Source organism: Bombina bombina, chromosome 6 (genome assembly GCF_027579735.1).
Source record: "Bombina bombina isolate aBomBom1 chromosome 6, aBomBom1.pri, whole genome shotgun sequence".
Classification (NCBI taxonomy): domain Eukaryota; kingdom Metazoa; phylum Chordata; class Amphibia; order Anura; family Bombinatoridae; genus Bombina; species Bombina bombina.
The window spans coordinates 497,571,526-497,594,285 of NC_069504.1; positions in this window are offsets into that span (position 1 = coordinate 497,571,526).

Consider the following 22,760-nt stretch of genomic DNA (forward strand, 5'->3'; position numbering starts at 1 on the left):
CTAATAATTGAACCACGTTACTGAAAGAGACTGGAATATTAGAACTGTGTAATTTAGGTTATTTTTCTGCTAAATTGTACTCAGAGAGTTAACGTGTAAGTCTGGGTTTTTTCTTAGGATTTTCCCTTTAATAAATTTTAAGTGGTGGCAGCTGAGATATTGTAGTTAGTTAGTGTGGGTGGCATTAAAGGAGTTTTGGGGCATTTCTTTTACGTCTAGTACAGACTGGAGAGTGTTGTTAACCCTTGCACCCACTGAACTAAATCACAAGCTGGCCTGGTGTGGCTAGATTGTGACCTATCAGTCAGAGTAGAAGGGGTCTGATAACCCTTTCTGTGCCAAATAAGTGACTGGTGCAGGGTTGGATAACCTTGGTTCGTCACAAATTGGTGGGCAGCGGTGTAGATAATTTTTTTTATTAGATTTTAGTGCTTGTGGATTTGCTAGTGTGAAAATCCCAGTACTAAAAGAAATTGTTTCTTACCATTTCCAAAGGCTGAAACTCACTGCATTATATAGTCACACATTGCAAACAGTCCCCTTCCCTATTCTCTGTTTTTCTTTTCTATTTTATTTTTGCTATGGAATCATACGAGCAACAGACTAAAGAAGTGTTGGCACTCTTATGCCAGGAGCGTGATATTCCAACACGTGGAAAGAACAAAGAGGTACTAATACAAGCTCTTGTTGAATATGTTAACAGCCAAATCACACCAGTTGAGGTCTCAGGAGAGATGTCTCCAGCTGGGGGCAGCGATTCATCAGGATCTCGGGATCCATTGGACTGTTATTTGCAAACTGTTCTTAAACATATGGGCTCGGTGGATGCAAGTTTGCGCATGGAACTGATTACAAAGTTTTATGAGAGCTAGGCTGCTGTGGCAGCAGCTGAGAGACAGGCTACTGTGGAATCAGCTGAGAGAGAGTCTCTAGCAGCTGAAAGACAGGCTGCTGAACAACAGGCTGAGAGAGAGTATCAGCTACAGCTTGCACGGTTGGAGAGAGGGATGGTCTCCCCTGTTGTTAGTGAACCTAGAGACCCACCTGCTTCCTGAGTGCGTGCAGATAATTTTCCCACTCTGGAGAAAGATGGAGATGTGGATGTATTCCTGCGTAGCTTTGAGAAAGTCTGCAGACAGTTCCAGTTGCCAAGGGAGCAGTGGGCCAAGTACCTTACCCCTGGCCTGAAAGGTACTGCACTGGAGGCGTTTGCTGAACTACCCCCAGAGTTTGATCAGGACTATGATTCTGTCAGGACTCCCCTGTATCAGCTCCTTGTAATGGTTCAGCCCCAGTCTCCACCTAATTTCTCTTTAAAACACCTGAACACCTTTCTACAGGTGCTTAGTAATTTAATTGTACTCTGGTTCCCTCTGGAGTCATTTTCCTAAGCTCCTGAAATTTTGTCCTGTGGAATCTTTTCCTGTGAAGATTGCTAACAACTCTACAAGAGAATTGGATTTTCGTTTTTCTCATCTCATCCTCCCTGCAGCTCCTGTCATTTTACACTGAACTGGATCTGAGTGAGTCATCAGTGTGTTTATTCTTACTACTCAGACAGGACTCTAACTATCTTGCTGTTCAGCTGTAAGCACTTTCCAGTGTGCTGTGAGAAAGGTACTATGTTATTGGGATCTGTTTACTGAACTGTGCCAGGGTTAAGATTACAAGCACAATTGATTTTAACTGTTTGTCTTCAAAATAATACACGAAGTAATCTTACCTAAAGAAAGTTGTGTAACACTTCTCTTGGCTTATGCAGTCCTGTTTCACTAATAACTATTGAACTCTCTGAACCATTTCTGCTACACTCCTTACCTCTGACTCTTAAAGGTACAGGAGTTATTTTCTACTTTATACTAAAATCACTTGCACCATTCTCTTCCTACCTTCTCCATATGTAGGAAATTTATGTGCTGTGATACAAATACTTATATATCTGTGATAAAGCATAAAGAAATTTATGATTAAACAATAAGGAATTTATAGTTTTCACTTTAATCTGCAGCTGTGGTTCCTTTATCAAAACCCTGCCTGATAGATTCCATTAAAGCTGCACTACAGAGGAGGTATAATCTTACTCCTGAGGTGTACAGGAAGAAATTCCGTTCTCTGCAGAAAGGATTGTCAGAGAGCTATACTACAGCTGTTGGGTACTTGATGACAGCCTTTAAACAGTGGGTCAGAGAATTAAAAGTTGCCACTATGGAGGAGCTGGAAGATTTGATCATGAAGGAGCAATTTATGCAGCTGTGCCCAGCAGGAGTTCAAGAATGGGTTTTGGACCGTAAACCCATAACAGCATTGGAAGCTGGTGAGCTGGCTGATTTTTACACAGCCAACAGGTCACCAGGGAATGGGAGAAAATCCTTTTCTAAGGGGGGATCCACCTGGAAAGGAGCTGCTGCACACCTCCCCTTCACAAAACCTGCTGTGTCTTTATCTAATGTGTCTGCTCCCTCTGGGAAAGGAGGGGCGGGTGCTGCACCTGGGCAGGGAGATACCCGCAAGGGTTTTGCTTGTCAAAAAATGGGTCACATCAGCACCCGGCCAGAGGAAAGTACCAATGAGAACCTACAACCTGTGACTGTTGGAGATAAGGTAACATTGAGACTTAGGGACATGGGTGCAGAAGTGACTATTGTGCGTCAAGAGCTAGTGAGCTTGGAGGACATTATCCTTGGAAAGACTCTAGCAGTAAAAGGGATTGGGGGAGTACAACCTGCAGTGCCTATGGCACGAGTATATCTAGATTTGGGAGCAGGAAGAGGGTTAAGAGATGTGGGAGTGTCAGATAATATTCCTACAAATGTATTGCTTGGTACTGATTTGGGTAGATTATTGTCACAGTATATACCTGATCATGATACCCATGACCTAGGTAAACAAGATAGGGGTCCTAATGTATAAGAGGCCATGTGTAACTATGCCCAGATATGTGCTGAAGGGGAGGGGGGGCAGGGTGTGTGTGTGACGCAGCCTTTACCTGAACCAGACATGTCTGTTGGGCCCTGTGAAAATATGGGAGGATGCACTAACAGAGAGAGAGAGAGAGAGAGCTGAATGAGAATGACAGTCTGTTGGTGTGTGAACCAATCATCCCTAAGTACCAAAAGTGTGTAGAAGTAGTGCCAGAGGGGGAGGGCCTCTCTGAATCAGTGGTGACCCAACAGCAGTCTCCCCAGATTAGGGAGCAGGGGGTGCTTCAGCCTCAAACAGCACAGTCACTAATAATTGGTCAGAGTCAGGATTTTCAGTAGGCCCAGGGGACCGATCCCACACTAGAGAAGATCAGGGACCTAGCTAGGCAGCTGCCTGCTGACTCTGATAAAGAGAGAGTGTACTGGGATAAAGGGAGGTTGTACCGGGAGTCCATTCCAGTGGGGGGATAGGATCCCTGACTAGCTGAGAGACAGTTAGTGGTACCTAAACAGTTTAGAGCGCAACTGTTGGGAGTGGCCCATGAAATTCCTATGGCAGGACATCTAGGGGTACAGAGAACCAAAGCCCGATTGTCCCATCACTTTTATTGGCCGGGGATGGGTACTGATGTTGCTAATTATTGTTGCTCCTGTCCTGCATGTCAGAAAGTGGAGAAACCTGGAGAGGTGGGACGTACCCCTTTAATTCCCCTCCCCATAGTGACTGAGCCCTTTGAGAGGGTGGCTGTGGATATAGTAAGGCCCCTAGCTATCCCAAGCAGTTCGGGGAAAAGATTCATTCTGACGGTAGTGGATTATGTGACCCGCTACCCAGAGGAGGTGGCCCTGTCATCTATCAGGGCTGATAAAGTGGCTGATGCTTTATTGGGTATCTTTGCAAGGGTAGGTTTCCCTAAGGAAATGCTAACTGATCAGGGCACGCAATTTATGTCTGGCCTGATGCAGAGTCTATGTAAAAAGGTGCAGGTAGAACACCTAGTGACTAGCCCATACCACCCCCAGACCAATGGCTTGTGTGAAAGGTTTAATGGGACCCTGAAGCAGATGCTCAAAACCTTTGTGGAGTCACAGGGGAAGGACTGTGAGCGTTACCTGCCGCACCTCCTATTTGCTTATAGAGAGGTGCCCCAGGAATCCACTGGTTTCTCCTATATGGACGCAGAGTGCATGGCCCCCTTGATCTGATCAGGGAGGAGTGGGAAGGGAAATTGGGTGCTCAAGAGACCTCGGTAGTATAGGACAACAGAACAAGCTGGAGTGTTACAGGTCGCTACAAAGAGAGTACAAACTAGCTGAGTATCTCACAAGTGTCACCAACCCAAAGCACAGACAGATACTCACTAAATACAGAATCTCTGACCACCAGATGGAAATAGAGACTGGCAGATATCAGACAAAATGGAGACCCAGGGCAGCCAGACAATGTGCACAGTGTGACAGTGGGGACATAGAGACTGAAGCACACTTCCTCTTGTACTGTACAAGATACAAACTCTTAAGGGATAAATACTTCCCAAAAATAATGACAGAAATAACAGACTTCCCACAGATGTCTGAACAAGAAAGACCATGTGTACTCTTAGGGGAAAACAAAGCTACAAGGATAGTAGCAAGATATGTAGCAGACTGTCACATGACCAGAACCCCCAATCAGATTATATGAACTATCATATTTACACACTATACTCCTACTTTATAAATTGTTATTGATCTGTTTTATTGTATTATATTACTTTGGCAACACATGTAATAATGTCATGCTAATAAAGTATTCTTGACTTGACTTGACTTATGTAATAAGGTTCAGGGACAGAATGCATAGCCTAGTGGGGGAGGTACAGGAAAACCTAAAGGCTGCCCAGTCTAAGAAGAAGCAGTGGTATGACCGGAATGCCAGAGAGAGAGTGTATGATGTGGGACAGAAAGTGCTTGTTTTAATACCCATGAGACAGAACAAACTACAGGCTGCCTGGGAGGGTCCATGTACTATCCTAAAGAGAATGAATGATGTGAACTATGTGGTGTCTCTAGATGAGGAGGGTAAAAGGCAGAAAATCTATCATGTAAATATGATAAAAGCCTATTATGACACGCAGCGTGTTAACTGTGTGTAGTTTGCCTGGAGAAGAGCATGAGACTGACCCCCTTGTTGATTTACTGGCCCCCACAAGAAAAAACAATACCCTAGAAGCTGCCCAGATTAGTGCCCACTTAACTGGGGATCAGCGGCATCAGCTGTCGGATGTACTTAGGCCTTACTATAGCATGTTCACAGGGAAGCCTGGCAGGACACACTTAGTCACACATCATGTAGATACCTGGAATCACCATCCCCTCAGACAAACAGCGTACAGGGTATCCTTGCAGGTCAGTGCTGACATAAAAAGGGAGATAGAGGAGATGCTAGAGCTGGGAGTGATTTGCAAGTCCCACAGCCCCTGGGCCTCTCAGTAGTACTAGTCCCCAAGAAGGACAAAACCACTAAGTTCTGTGTAGATTACAGAAAGCTAAACTTAGTGACTTAATTTGATGCCTATCCTATGCCTCGCATAGATGAGCTACTGGACAGGCTAGCAGGGGCCAAGTTTCTTAGTATCATGGATCTCAGCAGGGGATACTGGCAGATCCCTATGACCCCAGAAGCACAAGAGAGGTCTGCCTTTATCATTCCTTTTGGGTTGCATGAATTCCAAGTGATGCCCTTTGGGATGAAAAATGCCCCTGCCACATTCCAATGGCTAGTTAACCACTTATTGGAGGGGCTAGAGGGACAAGCTGTTGCATACCTGGATGATATTGCAGTGTTCAGTGATACCTGGGAAGAACACCTCACACATTTTGCCAGTGTATTGGACCGAATAGCCACTGCTGGGCTAACTATAAAACCAGATAAGTGTCAGCTGGGCATGGAGGAGGTCCAGTACTTGGGTCACCTGGTGGGAGGTGGGGTACTGCACCCCAAGCCAAGTAAAACTGAAGCCATAATGGCCTTGCCCACCCCTAAGACAAAAAAACAGGTTTTGTCCTTCCTGGGTACCGCCGGGTACTATAGAAAGTTTGTGCCACACTATAGTACCATAGCCAAACCCCTAACAGACCTTTAAAAAAAAAGCCTACCTCAAACAGTCAAATGGACACTTGAGTGGGCTTTTAATGCATTGAAAATTGCCCTTACGGACTCCCCTATACTACAGGCCCCTAATTTCCACAGGAGATTCGTGGTGCAAACGGATGCTTCCAACTATGGGCTAGGGGCTGTGCTGAGTCAGGTGGATAAGAAAGGTGAGGAGCACCCCATTGTGTGCCTCAGCAGGAAATTACTTCCACGAGAAGTGGCATATGCCACTGTGGAAAAAGAGTGCCTTGCTATAGTTTGGGCCTTGCAAAAGCTACAGCCTTATCTGTATGGACGCCAGTTTACAGTGATAACTGACCACAACCCCTTACACTGGTTACATAGGGTAGCTAGTTCAAATGGTAAACTCCTCAGGTGGAGCCTAGCTCTACAACAACATGAGTTTACAATCCAACATAAAAAGGGCAGTATGCATGGTAACGCTGATGGTCTTTCACGCCAGGAGGAGTGTCCTCTTTGATACGCAGCTGGAGTGGCTTATAGCCACCCCCTTTTGTCGTCTCTTATTGGGGGAGGTGTCACGAATACCTCAGGATTCAGCTAATAAAGGGTTAATCTAAGAACAGTTGTTTGTTTTTTTAAAAATAGCTGTGTCCTGGGTTTGTGTTTCTTTGAAGTGCCAGAAGCATCATAAATGCTTGGCAGTGTAAACAGGATAGAATTTTATGGCTTAGACTGTCAGGAGAATACATGATACAAAACAGGGCCTCAGTCACAGAAAACTGATAAGGTCACTAAAAGGACATTGGTATTATGTATATATGTGTTTAAAACTGTTATGACATTAAGTGAAGGGAAATCTGTCATATCTGGTATCAAATTGAGTCTCCCAATGAAACCAAGAGAGGACCGGTCAGTATATCTGACTATAGAGTGGCCTATTAGAAATTATAATGGGTTCTATAATTTCAGGCAAAAAACTTAGTTTACTGAAGGTCATAAAGACAGGGGGGTTTCTTAGCCCACCCAGGAGGGTGTGGTCAGGCAACCTGATCTATGGAAAAGAGGTATAAGAATCTTTTTTCAACTCTGAGAGTCATTCTTACAAGGGGAGCTGTTTTACAGAGTGAGAATCCATCGCTTCATGAACAACACCTGGCACAGATCTTGAAACTAGGAAAGTATTCAATTCTGTTTTTCTCCTTTTTTATTTTAAAACACTGTTTGCTAATGTGTCATTTTATTTGTACCAACTTTTTATTAATAATGCATTGTGATTAATATTTTTGGCATAATAAATAATTCTTTTATTAAGTTTGGCCTTTGTCTAATAATTGAACCATGTTACTGAAAGACACTGGAATATTAGAACTGTATAATTTAGGTTATTTTTCTGCTAAATTGTACTCAGAGAGTTAATGTGTAAGTCTGGGTTTTTCCTTAGGATTTTCCCTTTAATAAATTTTAAGTGGTGGCAGCTGAGATATTGTAGTTAGTTAGTGTGGGTGGCATTAAAGGAGTTTTGGGGCATTTCTTTTACGTCTAGTACAGACTGGAGAGTGTTGTTAACCCTTGCACCCACTGAACTAAATCACAAGCTGGCCTGGTGTGGCTAGATTGTGACCTATCAGTGAGAGTAGAAGGGGTCTGATAACCCTTTCTGTGCCAAATAAGTGACTGGCGCAGGGTTGGATAACCTTGGTTCGTCACATGCACCTAAGACAGTGATACTCAGAATAGGTAGGCTGTGGTATCTCAATGTCTGTTAGGTATTTATTTATAATGGCGTGGAGGGGTAGCCATAAATGAACCTCATTAGTATAATCAGAGGGCAACCAGCTAACCTACACCATTCTTGTTGAATCTACGCTGTTGTGGAGGTGTATTCTCTGGAGTGTGAGCATGCTGCATGCACAAGTAAATTTCCATCTTGGAAGTATACTCGACTGGGCACATCGATGCATCAGACTGGAAGGCTGAGGTTCTCACTTTGTGGAGTAGTGCAGTATGCTATTGACACTTCTGGCTGATCTAGGTGGATACTTTGATCCGGAGCTGCCGATGTAGAGGTGGATCTTGTGGTGTCTTCTGCGTGTCATCGCAAGTGGTTCATCTGTTGCCCCAGCGGATCGGCCACTTCCCCCGGAGCCCAGGTAGGTGTAAAGCGAATTTCCAAGAGACAGCGTTCAGTGCGCTGAAATAAGGTTTAGACGTGAGGAAATCCAGAAGTAAAAGTAAAAAAGTCTGTCACCTAGATTACGAGTTTTGCGTTAGAATCTGTGCGGTGCTAACGAGCAGTTTATGCTCACCGCTCACTTGCAGACAACGCTGGTATTACGGGTTTTTAGAAATCCGGCATTAACCGCAAAAAAGTGAGCGAAGAGCAAAATTTGACTCCACATCTCACCTCAATACCAGCGCTGCTTACGTTAGCGGTGAGCTGGCTAAACGTGCTCATGCACGATTTCCCCTTAGGAATCAATGGGGGAGAGCCGGCTGAAAAAAACAAGTGTAAAGCTCCTAACGCAGCCCCATTGATTCCTATGGGGAAATACTTTTTTTACTCTAACATGAACCCCGAGTCTAAACACCCCTAATTTTACACTTATTAACCCCTAATCTGCTGCCCCCGACATCGCCGACACCTGCATTATATTATTAACCCCTAATCTGCTGCTCCGGACACCGCCGCCACCTACATTATACTTATGAACCCCTAATCTGCTGCTTTAAGTGACGCCATCCAAGATGGCGTCCCTTCAATTCCGATTGGCTGATAGAATTCTATCAGCCAATCGGAATTAAGGTAGAAAAAATCCTATTGGCTGATGCAATCAGCCAATAGGATTGAGCTCGCATTCTATTGGCTGATTGGAACAGCCAATAGAATGCAAGCTCAATCCTATTGGCTGATTGGATCAGCCAATAGGATTGAACTTCAATCCTATTGGCTGATTGCATCAGCCAATAGGATTTCTTCTACCTTAATTCCGATTGGCTGATAGAATTCTATCAGCCAATCGGAATTCAAGGGACGCCATCTTGGATGACGTCACTTAAAGGAACCTTCATTCAGTCGTCGGCCGTCGGGTGAAGAGGATGCTCCGAGTCGGATGTCTTGAAGATGGACCCGCTCTGCTCCCGATGGATGAAGATAGAAGATGCCGTCTGGATGAAGACTTCTGCCCGTCTGGAGGACCTCTTCTGCCCGGCTTGGATGAAGACTTCTGCCCGGTTGGGTGAAGACATCTCACGGTAGGGTGATCTTCAAGGGGTTACTGTTAGGTTTTTTTAAGGGGGGATTGGGTGGGTTTTAGAGGTTGTATGGGTGGTGGGTTTTAATGTTGGGGGGGGGGTATTTGTACTATTTTTTTTACAGGTAAAAGAGCTGATTACTTTGGTGCAATGCCCCGCAAAAGGCCCTTTTAAGGGCTATTTGTAATTTAGTGTAGGGTAGGGCTTTTTTATTTTGAGGGGCTTTTTTATTTTGTTAGGGGGATTAGAGTAGGTGTAATTAGTTTTACAAATCTTGAAATTATTTTATTATTTTCTGTAATTTAGTGTTTGTTTTTTTCATACTTTAGATAATTTTTTTAATTGTAATTAATTGTATTTAGTTTAGGTAATTAATTTAATTATAGTGTAGTGTTAGGTGTATTTGTAACTTAAGTTAGGTTTTATTTTACAGGTAAATTTGTCTTTATTTTAACTAGGTAGTTATTAAATAGTTAATAACTATTTAATAACTATTGTACCTAGTTAAAATAAATACAAAGTTGCCTGTAAAATAAAAATAAACCCTAAGCTAGTTACCATGTAACTATTAGTTATATTGTAGCTATCTTAGGGTTTATTTTATAGGTAAGTAATTTAGTGAATTGTAGTACTTTTATTTAGATTTATTGTAATTATATTTAAGTTAGGGGGGGTTAGGGTTAGACTTAGGTTTAGGGGTTAATACATTTAATATAGTGGCGGCAACGTTGGGGGCGGCAGATTAGGGGTTAATAAATGTAGGTAGGTGTCAGCGATGTTAGGGCTGGCAGATTAGGGTTTAATAATATTGAAATAGTATTTGCGATGCAGGAGTGCGGCGGTTTAGGGGTTAATATTTTATTATAGTGGCGTTAATGTCCGGTTCGGCAGATTAGGGGTTAAAAATTTAATTTTAGTGTTTGCTATGTGGGGGGCCTCAGTTTAGTGGTTAATAGGTAGTTTATGGGTGTTACTGTACTTTTTAGCACTTTAGTTAAGAGTTTTATGCTACGGCGTTGTAGTGTAAAACTCTTAACTACTGACTTTAAAATGCGGTACCAGGCTTCACAGGAGAGGGTCTATCGCTCACTTTTTGGCAGACTCGTAATACCGGCGCTATGCAAGTCCCATTGAAAATATAGGATACGCAATTGACGTAAGTGGATTTGCGTTATTTCTGAGTCTGGCCAAAAAAGTGAGCGGTACACCTGTACCTGTAAGACTCGTAATACCAGCGGGCGTTAAACAGCAGCGTTGGGACCTCTCAACGCTGTTTTTTAACCCTAACACAAAAATCGTAATCTAGGTGTGTATTTGTAATACAAAGTTTAAAATCCAAAATAGGGCACAGCACATACAGCACTCAGCAGATGCGTTTCACGCCCAAACAGCGTTTCATCAGAGCTGATTTTTCACTAAACAGACATGACTATTAAACAGTTAGGAGTTGTTCTCAACAGCCAATCAGATGGCTTGACATTATTTCTCAAGCGTGTTAATAATTCATACTCTCTAACTTCCAGTATATACCAACAGAATTTAAAAGAAAATATATATATATATATATATATATATATATATATATATATATATATATATATATATATAGGAAATGCTCAAAAGTGGATTTGTAGCTCAATTCATTCTATTGCCAAATTAATATATATAAATATATCTGTGTAACCTCGGGTAAGGCTATCTTACAAACCTTATAGGGAATAGTTTTAGTTGGTTCTAAATATCATACATAACTCTATTATATGTGTAAAAATATAAATGAAAGAGTTGTGTAATATTGAACGGCCAACAGCTATAATGCTCCCTCTCCACTGTAACCTTAATTAGAAATAAATGTCTTATATGTATTTGATCCAGCTATATAATTAGTTAATAATATCCTGAACTTATTTTAATATCGCAAGGGTCCAATAACACAGTTGTGGTATAGACTACAACACACATCGTTCTAATGTTAAGGTGTCGCCCTATTTATTTATATCCAAGAGTTTGTATGATATATTCCATCACACAACTACACTGTCATGGCAGGAAACCAAATCTATGTGTGATCTATAAAATGCAATATGTATGTTTAACCTCTAGATTTTTAAAGCATAGGATTAGGGAGCACCTTCTATCCCTGGAAGCTGAAATACCAAAAACACCGGTAGCAAAACATTTTTCTGAACATGGCTCACAACTGAATGCTTTCAGCTTCCAGGGTATAGAATGTGTTTCCCTGGGCCTCAGATGAGGGGACAGGTATGCTGCTCCAAGTAAATGAGAGTTTTTTTGGATATATACCTTAAAAACAGGACAACCCTTTGGTATGAACAAGATTAGTGACATAAAGTTATTTATAGATCACACTTAGATTTAGTTTCCTGCCATGACAGTGTAGTTGTGTGATGGAATATATCATACAAACTCTTGGATATAAATAAATACCTTAACATTAGAACGATGAGTGTTGTAGTCTATACCTATTTTTATTTCAATACCACAACTGTGTTATTGGACCCTTGCGATATTAAAATAAGTTCAGGATATTATCAACTAATTATATAGCCGGATTAAATATATATATATATAAGACACTTATTTCTTAGCAAGGTTACAGTGGAGAGGGAGCATTATAGCTGTTGGCCGTTCAATATTACACGACTCTTTCATTTATATTTTTACACATATAATAGAGTTATGTATGATATTTAGAACCAACTAAAACTATTCCCTATGAGGTTTGTAAGATAGCCTCATCCGAGGTTACACAGATATATTTATATATATTAATTATGTTATTCATAAAGATGATATGTACATTATATTATTTGGCAGTAGAATGAATTGAGTTATAAATCCACTTTTGAGCATTTCCTTTATAGATATATATATATATTAGAATTTCAAAAATAAAATTGTGGTGCTACACAATTGATCCAGGGGCGTATTATGGCCTAGGCCAACAAGGCCGGTGCCTAGGCCAGCAGATTTGGGAGGGGCAGCACATCTGCCCTATCCTCTCTCTAAAAGCAAGCACACAGTACAGTGAGCGATAAAGTGCAGGCATTTACAGAGAAGACAAGGCACGTACGCTGATTAAGGTCGCTCTTCACATGCAGTACTCTTTTAAACCGTTGCTTCATTTAGAGCCGCCGGCATTTTTGCAGTGGAAGTGTTCTTGGTGAGAAACTTGCCCAGGAATATGCTTACAAGGTGAGGCTGGAGGAGAAAACCTTGTGCCGATATGCTGCCTCACCTTGTCAGCTGTGGTGGGTCTGCGAGAGTGCAGTGCTTATTGCAGGTCTTAGTAACTAACAGACTGGATGCGTCTGTGCACTGCTTAGATCAGCTTGTGATGTCTAATCATAAACTCTCAGTGCTAATGTATGTTAGCTACTAATAGCTGGCTTTTTCTGCATTCATGAATCCACGGAGTAAATAGTAAACGGACACTTAAAAAGTTTCATTACTTGAATGACGGTAATTACTGTATGTTGTTGCATGTGAAGGGCAGTGATTGTTTCAAAGTGTATTCTTCTTTCCCTCCCTTCCTCTCTACCTTCTGTCCCTTTCTTCCTCACTTCTTTATTTTCCTTCCTCCCTCCCTCCCTCCCTCCCTCCCTTCTTTCCATCCCTCCCTCCCTTCTTTCCATCCCTCCCTTGCTCCCTTCTTTCACTCCTTTCTTTCCCTCCCCCCTTTTCTCCTCTCCCTCCCCACTTTTCTCTTCTCTCTCTCTCGCCCTCCATTCTTTCCTTTCACTCCCTTTTCTCCCCTCCCCTTCTTTTCTCTCCCTTCTCTCAGGGAGTAAATGGTATGAGGTGCTTGCAATTCAACCCACCTGTATGCAAGTGTTTTGCTAGACCATTTTCTTTTGAATTGTTATGAAAGAAAATTAAAACATTTTTTTACACACTGACCCAAAAAATTATTAAGGAGAAAAAAGGCCTAAACTGTTTTTTTTTTTTTTTTTTTTTTTGGTGGGGGGGGCAGCAGAATTTTGAGTGCCTAGGGCAGCACAAAACCTAATTACGCCACAGAATTGATCTAATGCTTAGATTCCTAAGTGCTAGCAGTCCCAAAGAATTAATACAATATCATTAACCAGGAAAGGATTGAGTTAAATGTCTACTCAAACAAAGAAGGACCAAGGCTGCACAAAGGTCTAATGCTTTATTACTAAATAAGTACACATGGAATTCAGTGCTAATGTATGTTAGCTACTAATAGCTGGCTTTTTCTGCATTCATGAATCCACGGAGTAAATAGTAAACGGACACTTAAAAAGTTTCATTACTTGAATGACGGTAATTACTGTATGTTGTTGCATGTGAAGGGCAGTGATTGTTTCAAAGTGTATTCTTCTTTCCCTCCCTTCCTCTCTACCTTCTGTCCCTTTCTTCCTCACTTCTTTATTTTCCTTCCTCCCTCCCTCCCTCCCTTCTTTCCATCCCTCCCTCCCTTCTTTCCATCCCTCCCTTGCTCCCTTCTTTCACTCATTTCTTTCCCTCCCCCCTTTTCTCCTCTCCCTCCCCACTTTTCTCTTCTCTCTCTCTCGCCCTCCATTCTTTCCTTTCACTCCCTTTTCTCCCCTCCCCTTCTTTTCTCTCCCTTCTCTCAGGGAGTAAATGGTATGAGATGCTTGCAATTCAACCCACCTGTATGCAAGTGTTTTGCTAGACCATTTTCTTTTGAATTGTTATGAAAAAAAATTAAAACATTTTTTTACACACTGACCCAAAAAATTATTAAGGAGAAAAAAGGCCTAAACTGTTTTTTTGGGTTTTTTTTGGTGGTGGTGGGGGGGGGGGGGCAGCAGAATTTTGAGTGCCTAGGGCAGCACAAAACCTAAATATGCCACAGAATTGATCTAATGCTTAGATTCCTAAGTGCTAGCAGTCCCAAAGAATTAATACAATATCATTAACCAGGAAAGGATTGAGTTAAATGTCTACTCAAACAAAGAAGGACCAAGGCTGCACAAAGGTCTAATGCTTTATTACTAAATAAGTACACATGGAATTCACAGGGAATCTGGGCCGTCTATTCTCCACCCAAATTCCAAACAGACAAAACACACACAATATTAAAAAGCATGGGAGGCAAAATTAACAACAACCGCTGAAAAGATATAATTATACCCAAAATCTAAACTAGATACTTCAGTATGCTACTCACAAAAGAATTGATTTTATAACCTAGAGTAACTCTCACGCACACATAACATGTATAAAGTTTAGAAAACTCTCTACCAAAATGATATATGGGGCCCCAGACTATAACTCATATAGCAATAAAAGTCTCGTATATTGCATATAATTCCCAGGCACTTGAGTGTAACAACATGCACTGGTATTGATTTAGGCAAATTTCCTTTTATGCTATGCAGAGAAAACAGATGAACAAAGTTCCCCAGCCAGGCTCTCAAGTGTTAAAAAACACGCTCTGGCTGCAATATGAGAAACTTCCAATGTATTTCAGTCACTTAAAAATCCAAATTGCGCTGTGCGCTGATGACTGTGAACAATTGCTATTCATCTGTAACTTTGGGGTTAAGTCCTGAAATAATCAACTTGGTCAGTGGTATGTAAAATGTATCAGGTGAAAATGGATACTCAATGATAACAAAGTATCAACCTTATATTCCACTTGAAACAAGCCCTCTAATGGAAAGCAAGACTTGCAAAGCCAGACCTCACCTCATATCCATATGACTTCGTTCAACACTCTACACACAGGGCTGCAGTACCTGTGAGTATACGCAGTTCCACAGCGTTGGTCATTATGAGCGGGTCGGCGTCTTCACTTGCTATTTGCATACAATCTGTCGGAAAGGACTTGGTCTGTATCAGCGTTGTAGCTAATTCACCTCCTCGTGGCTGTGACGTCACTCGTAACTCCTCAGAGCATGAAACGTTTCGCCCCTCCCACTAAAGGCTGAAGACGGGGCCTCATCAGATGTGATTTCTAGAGGCTTGTCTGCTATTTATTCAGTTAGAAATCCACAGTACCGCCTCTAAGTGATGGAGTACTTTCGTATAACTGCCATATTATCCTGCTTAAAGGTATATCATGTATGAAAACCTGCAATTGGAACTGATTGCCTAAAAACAACACTTTATTACTAGTATTACTACGGCAGTATCAGCATAATTAATTGGATTCGAAATTACTATTATCATACATGCCTAAATCCAACCACATCTATCAACCTGTGAAAAGATTTTTTTTCAAAAGTTAATTTCAGATAACAATTATAATACTCTCATGATCATTACTCGCACATATAATCTCTCAATACGAGTATGGTAGGTTATCTCTGATTTAATGGTATCTAAACACAAAAGTGCTTAACTTTCTTTTTTTTTTTAAATTCGTTTTTTATTATTGAGAATACAACAAATTGTCAAGCAATCCATAAGTACAGCCAATGATTAATCATACAATGAATGCATCTCATACATATTTAGCTATAGAAGAGAGGTAACAATATACAATGACCATTGCAGTAGTCCATATGTAGCTGGCATCTATATGAAGGCTGACCATGGAGCCATACGATAAACACAGTAAATGTAAAGAATAAAGTCTCTTTCTGAGTAGTTGGTTTGCACGTATCTCTCAATAAAATTTTTCAATTTTTACAATGAACCATATGAACTAATCTAACAATACCTTAAACTAACCTAACTTACAAAACCACTTTGCAACACAGGTTATATATTTCCAAAGCAACTCTCGGGTCTTTTATTGTAGTAACCTAATTGGATGAGTGTGTGTCTGGGCGGGAGGGAAGAAGGGAGAGAGAAAGAAAAAAGAGAGAAAAAAAAAAAAAGGGAAATTAGAGGGAGAGATGATGGGAGGGGGCGGGAAAATGAGACAAGGAGGTAAGAAAGGGCAAGGGATCAAAAGAAGGACTCAATCAGAATTAGTTCAGAATCGTCAACCCTGGTTTGTGCAGGTTCTCCAGGAGACAAGGCCGGCCAGTCTCCCCTCAAGATGCCCTCCAGGACAATCTCATGCTGAGCATAAGGTGCCAGTATCTGTTTTTGTTGCCCTATGGGCAATCTCTCAATCAGGCATTTCCATTTCTTCAGAAAAGGCCTCAGTCTAAGTTTGGTGTCCCAGAACACGTCCTGTCTCTCAATAAACAGTTGTTTAAATAGGGCCCTCTTAAATTGTGTCATTGTCGGGGGGGAAGGTGAGCACCATAAGGTCAATATGCACTGTCTCGCAACTAATGTGCAGAGTGTCAGTAAAGGTTGCTTTCCACTTACAATCTCAGTCCATGTGAATAAGTATATGTTGGTGGGGTTATAAGAGATATCAATGGACAATTTAATTTTAAGCCAATATTGTAAATATCCCCAAAACCTTCTAACTCCCGGGCATTCGTAGAAGTAGTGAATCAAGGAGGGGTCTGGAAATTGACACTTCACACATCTATTTGGGCTCTGGGGGCTCCATTTCGCCCTTCTGCTGGGGGTAATATAATCTCTGTTGATCATTCTAATTTGCGCCTCTCTCAACGTCAGTGCCAATGTAGCTGTTTTGGTTTTCATAAGGCTATCTTTAATCACCTGGATAGTTATTTCATTGGTGGTGTCTAATTTTAGTTTTTCCAACATTCCCTCTTGAACCCTAGTAACATGATGGCGTAGAAGTTCCTGATACACTTCTGAAATGGAAAAACTCCCTAACTTAAAAGCTGTTTGGGGGATTACAAAAGGAGCCTGACTCCAAAACCCTGGGCTAGTGTCTATTAATGTTTTAATATAATGTCTTAATTGTAGGTATGCATAGAAATGCTGATTCGGTAAATTATAAGTAGTCTTCAGCTCCTGGAATGTTCTGACGGTGTGCGACAATGCATCCAGAGCACCCCCAATCCTCTGCAATCCTCTCTCCCCCCACACCCCAAAAGGAGCATGTTCATCTCCTCCTGGGAAATCAATGTTACCCCGAATGGACATATACCTGAGCGCAGGGTGTGAATGGCCCAACATCTTGTGCGCATTAGACCAGACCAGAAGCGGATCTCTGTACAGGAAGTTATTCTTTATGTGTTGAGGCAGATCCCCCAGTCTGCAGTACGGGAAATAAGCCAGTCCACACACACCAATCACTGTCTCTTCCAGTCGGATGTCACAGAAGTGTGCCATTCCCATTTGCCAATCCAATACTAATCTGATCTGTGCCGCCCAGCTATAACACTGGATGTGTGGTAAACCCAGGCCTCCGTTCAGGAACGAAGAATGCAGTTTACTAGCCGCTATTCTGGGTTTTTTCCCCTTCCATACGAATCGGCTCATAGCCCTGTTCAGCTTTCTCTCATCTCCCTTCGTCACCATAAAGGGCAGCATCAATAAGGGATATAAGAGCTTAGGTAGCAGGGACATTTTGAACAGGCTTATACGACCTGTGAGGCTCAAGGGGAGGTTATGCCAACTGGCTAATTTGGAGCATATCAAGTCGTACTGTTGTGTGATATTGAGGCTGTATATTTTATGCGGGTTCCTGTGTAGCTTAATGCCCAAATATATGAGGGCATCTTGCACCTCAACAAAGGGGTATGAAGTGGAGTCCAATCTGCGTCCACTAAGCCACAAGATCTCCGACTTGGTATTATTGATCTTGTAACCCGAGAATCTCCCAAAAGACTCCAGGGTTTCCAAGATGACAGGCACAAAGATTTTAGGCGAGTCCACAAACAGAAGCATGTCATCTGCGTATAATGCTAACTGGAGGACATTCTTTCCCACCGCCACGCCCGGGAAAACCTGGCGCAACTTTGCTGCTAAGGGTTCCAAGGCTAGATCAAAGATCAAGGGGGAAAGAGGGCATCCCTGTCTAGTGCCTCTCTTCAAGGAGAAGCTGGGAGAGAAGCATCCATTAACTAGGATGTGGGCAGTAGGAGACGAGTAAAGTTTTTTCAACACTCCTAGGTACGAGCCCCTGAAATTGAAACGCTCCAAGGTATCAAAAAGGTAAGGCCATTCGACCCGGTCGAAGGCCTTTTCTGCATCTAGGGAAAGAAGGAACGCCTCCGAGAGGTCCTCCCCCGTGTGGCTCTGTTCTCTCTGCCAGTAATGGTTAATAACGTGCAACACCCGCCGCAAATTGGTGACCGAGGTACGCTGATACACAAAGCCAGTTTGATCAGGGTCAAGTAGGGTGGGCAGGATAGTTTTTAAACGATTTGCAAGAATTTTGGTAAAAATTTTATAGTCCGAATTGAGGAGTGAGATCGGGCGGTATGATCCAGGCTCCAAGGGATCTTTCCCTGGCTTAGGGATTAAAGTTATGTAGGCAGAGGCGAAAGTGTTAGAAGGGCACCCATCTCCCTGAAAAAAAACATTGTACACTTGTTGTAGTACAGGCGTTACTTGTGGCAAAAGCAACCGATATAACTCTATTGGAAGTCCACCCGGGCCTGCAGCCTTACCCCAAGCTAAGGATTTTATTATAGCTTGTACCTCACCCAACGAGATAGGGGCATTAAGAGACTCCAATTGATTCTCTGTTAGAGTTGGGAGTGTTATCAAACGCCAAAAGCATTCAAGCACCTCTGGTGGAGGAGTAGCTTGGTTAGAATATAACTGTTTATAGTAAAGCGCAAAACCCTCTGCTATCTCCAATGGTGTCTTGTATGAGTTACCCTGAAACTGAATAACCGCAACTTCTCGACCCATCTCCCGTCTATTCACCAGATTAGCAAGCAATCTACCCGACCTATTACCATATCTATGGAATCTGCTCGCTGACTTCAGCAAGTCAGATGCCGCTTTCTGCCTCAGAAAGGTCTCCAGTTCTTCCTTAGCCAAAATGAACGCATCATGTGTCTCCCTAGACCTGGTTGTACAGTACACTTGGTAAGATTGTTCCAGGAGTCCCTGGAGGTCATCGTACTTTTGCTTTGCCCTACGCTTAAGGTCTGCCACATAGGAGATAATGTGCCCCGTCAAAACCGCCTTAGCTGTGTCCCAGAACAACTGTGGGGTGCCTAGATGTTGTTGGTTGTCTGTATAATAATCGTTCCAACAATGTGTTAGAAACTTTTGAAAAGCCTCCGAGGTGGTCAAGTATGACGGAAATCAAAGTGTGTTTCTATTTGGTCTACTACGAGTGAGTTTCAATGTAATACCCACCGGGGCATGATCCGACAACACAATCGTGTAAATTTTTTCCTGGCTAACCCTGGGTATCAAGCACTCCGATATCCAGAACATGTCTATTCTGGATAAGGAACCAGTGGCCTTTGATAAGCACGTATAATTCTTTTCCCAGGGGTGTCTCCTTCTCCATATGTCGCACACCGCCAGGTCAGATTGCAGCTTGGAAAAGACCTTTGTCTCAAATTTCCCTTTTTGTTTCATTAACCTAGCTTCTACATCTATATGACCCAACCAGGACCTATCCAACCGAGGGTGTGGAGTGAGGTTAAAGTCCCCACCAAGAATAAATGGGTGTCCCACAAATTAAGCTAACACCTGGACCAACGTATCCCAGAAAACCAAGGTCTTAGAGTTGGGAGCATATATATTGCAAGAACATAATTGGTGCCCTGAAGGTTAACTTTCAGTATAAGGAATCTTCCCTCCCTATCCTTGTGTGTGTATAAGACCTCAACTGGGAGGCGTTTACCAAATAATATGGCCATGCCCCTACTAGAGCTTGTATATGAGAGATAGGAAACCCGCTCCACCCATGTTTGTTGCAGTTTTATATGTTCCTCATCTATTAGGTGTGTCTCCTGGAGAAATGCTATATCTGAGTCCAGTTTCCTCAGGTGGGAGAGTATTGTTCTCTGTTTAACCGGAGAGTTGATACTTCCTACATTCCATGATGTCAATTTAAGTGTCATTTAAGTCAACATAAGTAGAAGGCCTGAGGGCGGTGGGGGGGGGGGGGGGGAGAGGGGGGGAAGGAAGGGAGGGAAAGGAAGGACTAGGAGGAGAGAGAGGTGTAGCGAAACTGAGGGAGTGTCCTTGCAAATACCAGAGTGCGACCCTTACATTTCCTATTCCGCTAGTTGTCTTGTGAGAAAGAGTAGACAGTAATACATTACAATGATCATGACTCAGTAAGAATGGAAAAAAAATAATTAAAAAAAAAGGTACACCTGTAAAGATGAACATCAAGCCCTGTAAACAGTAAAAGGCATACATTAACATTAGTTCCTAGCCGGTGGTAGATGAATAAGCCGTGATGTACATTGAGTCTTACAAACACTCTTGTGAACTTATTCAGGGTTAGCATATCATGCATTTCAGACATTTCTAAGATCAACCTTTCCAGTAAAAGAACCATAAATATTTAAGGTCATAGCAGGTTAGATATCCAAAGGCACCTTCTTTAACATAGAGGCTAGTCATCCTAGAACCCCCAAGGATCCTCTGGACACAGCCCTTACCTGAAATAAAGCAGATAAGACATCTCCCCTGTTCTAGCATTTTAAGATAAGCCAGCAATAACATTAACCTAAATAACAAAATATGGACGGTATTTGCATAACACCCTCGGGTGTCAGCGATACAACCTATTTGGGGTGCCCCCCCCCATGTACACCATGAGTGTAAATATGAACATAAACATTAGCAATCAAGATATAGTTACGTATTAGTTCTCACTCAGGACTTTCAGTCAGGGTCTTTCTGTTTTCTCTCCGTCTCCAGATAGCTCTCCACTGCCTGGGGGGAGTGGAAAAACTTAGGGCCTGAGGGAGTCTGTAAACGGAGCTTGGCTGGAAATAGCAAGGCCACTTGACGACTCTGCTCATACAAACGGGAACAGATAGGTGAGAAATCTTTACGTTGCTTTGTAACTTCGGAGGAGAAGTCTTGGAAAAGTAGAATTCTGTTACCCTCATACAAGACTTCTTTCTGGAGGCGGTATGCTCTTAGAAGCTTCAGCTTCTCCTGGAAATTAAGGCACCTGAAGATCACTTGCCTGGGTTTCATATTGGCATTTTCCAGATCTCTCTCCGGCCCAATTCTATGGGCCCTCTCCACATCCAGGGGCAAGACATCCTGAGGTATTCCTAGAAGCTTTGGTAGGATTAAGGCTGTAAAGGCTAGGAGGTCTTTGCCCTTAACTTTTTCAGGTAGTCCAACCACCCGGAGATTGTTGCGGCGACTACGGTTTTCCAGGTCATCCACACGTTCTTGGAGTAACTTGTTTTGACGAAGAATCTTTGTATTGAATTACTAGATGCAGCCTGCCTATGTTCTATCTCAGAGATACGGCCCTCGGCATCCGAGAGGCGGGTGGAATATTGTCTGACCTCACTGGTCAGGGTATCAAGGCCTGCTTGCAAGTTTTCCATTTTAGGAAGAAAAAAGGATTTCAGATCCTTCATGAGTTGGGCCTGATCTCCCATGCGTTTGGCGGTATCATCTGGGCATGGCTCAATCACTGCTTGAGTCTCCATCTGATGCTTAGACTTTCTGTCATTGCCCTTGTTCTTTTGACTCATTTTATCACCCTGAGAAGAGCTTAGTCTCTGAAAGTACTCGTCCACTTTCATCGGCAGAATCCTCCACCTCTCAAAACCCCTTCCAGTGCGTGACACCAGGCAGATGGTTATAACTGCGAATGTTCTCTAGCAATATGTACAACTAGATTTGCATGATAACACCCAGAAAGGTGAAGAGAGTGTTCCACTTGTTCACCACCGGTCCCCCTAGGTCTCCTCCCCAGTAGCCTCAGGCAGACTTACAATGTATTTCCAAAAAAGAAGGTACAGGCCGGGGGCCCAAGTGGATCCAGTAGCCAGGTCTGGTAGGTTTATTAAATTGAGTGATCTGGGGGTGAGAGCTGTGTGAATGGATCCCCCTGCTTGCTATGTCACTGCTGAATCAATGCTGGTCACCTGTTTCAAACCGGACCTTTCATATACCAGACTCCATGAGTCCTCCGGGGTCACAAATGCAGGTGGTCAAAGCAGGCCTCAACCTCCAGGTCGCCACCAAAGTAGGAATCAAAGTCAACTATATGTCTGACCTGTTTCAGGCCCTTCGGTGCCTGCAGTCAGGCTGCAAAGTGAGAAAAAGGTTTGTGTGGGCCGCGTACAAAAGATGTCCTGCCTGCTATATTACAGCCATACCAATGCTGAGCACAGTTGCCGGAATTAACGTTGGCCTTATGTCTGACCTTCTATAAACCCTCCAGTGCTTATACCCCAGTTGTACAATGAGGGAGAAAAAAAAATGTCTGCGGAGGCCTAGGCCCGCCACTCACTTGGGTAAGGTTCCTTGCGTGTTATGTCCCTGCTATATCCGTGCTGATCTTCACTCTCAGGCCAGGTAATTTACACAGCAATGCTATATAGCCCCAGTCTATGTAACCCTTACGGGGCAACAGGTGTATGTGTGTAAGGCAGGCCCCACAGCTCCGGGGCACAATAGGTGTGCAACTGTGACTGCGTGACTGACCTATTAGAAGTCCCCTGCACCCACGCTATACCGCATGGAAAGTATCCCTGCAA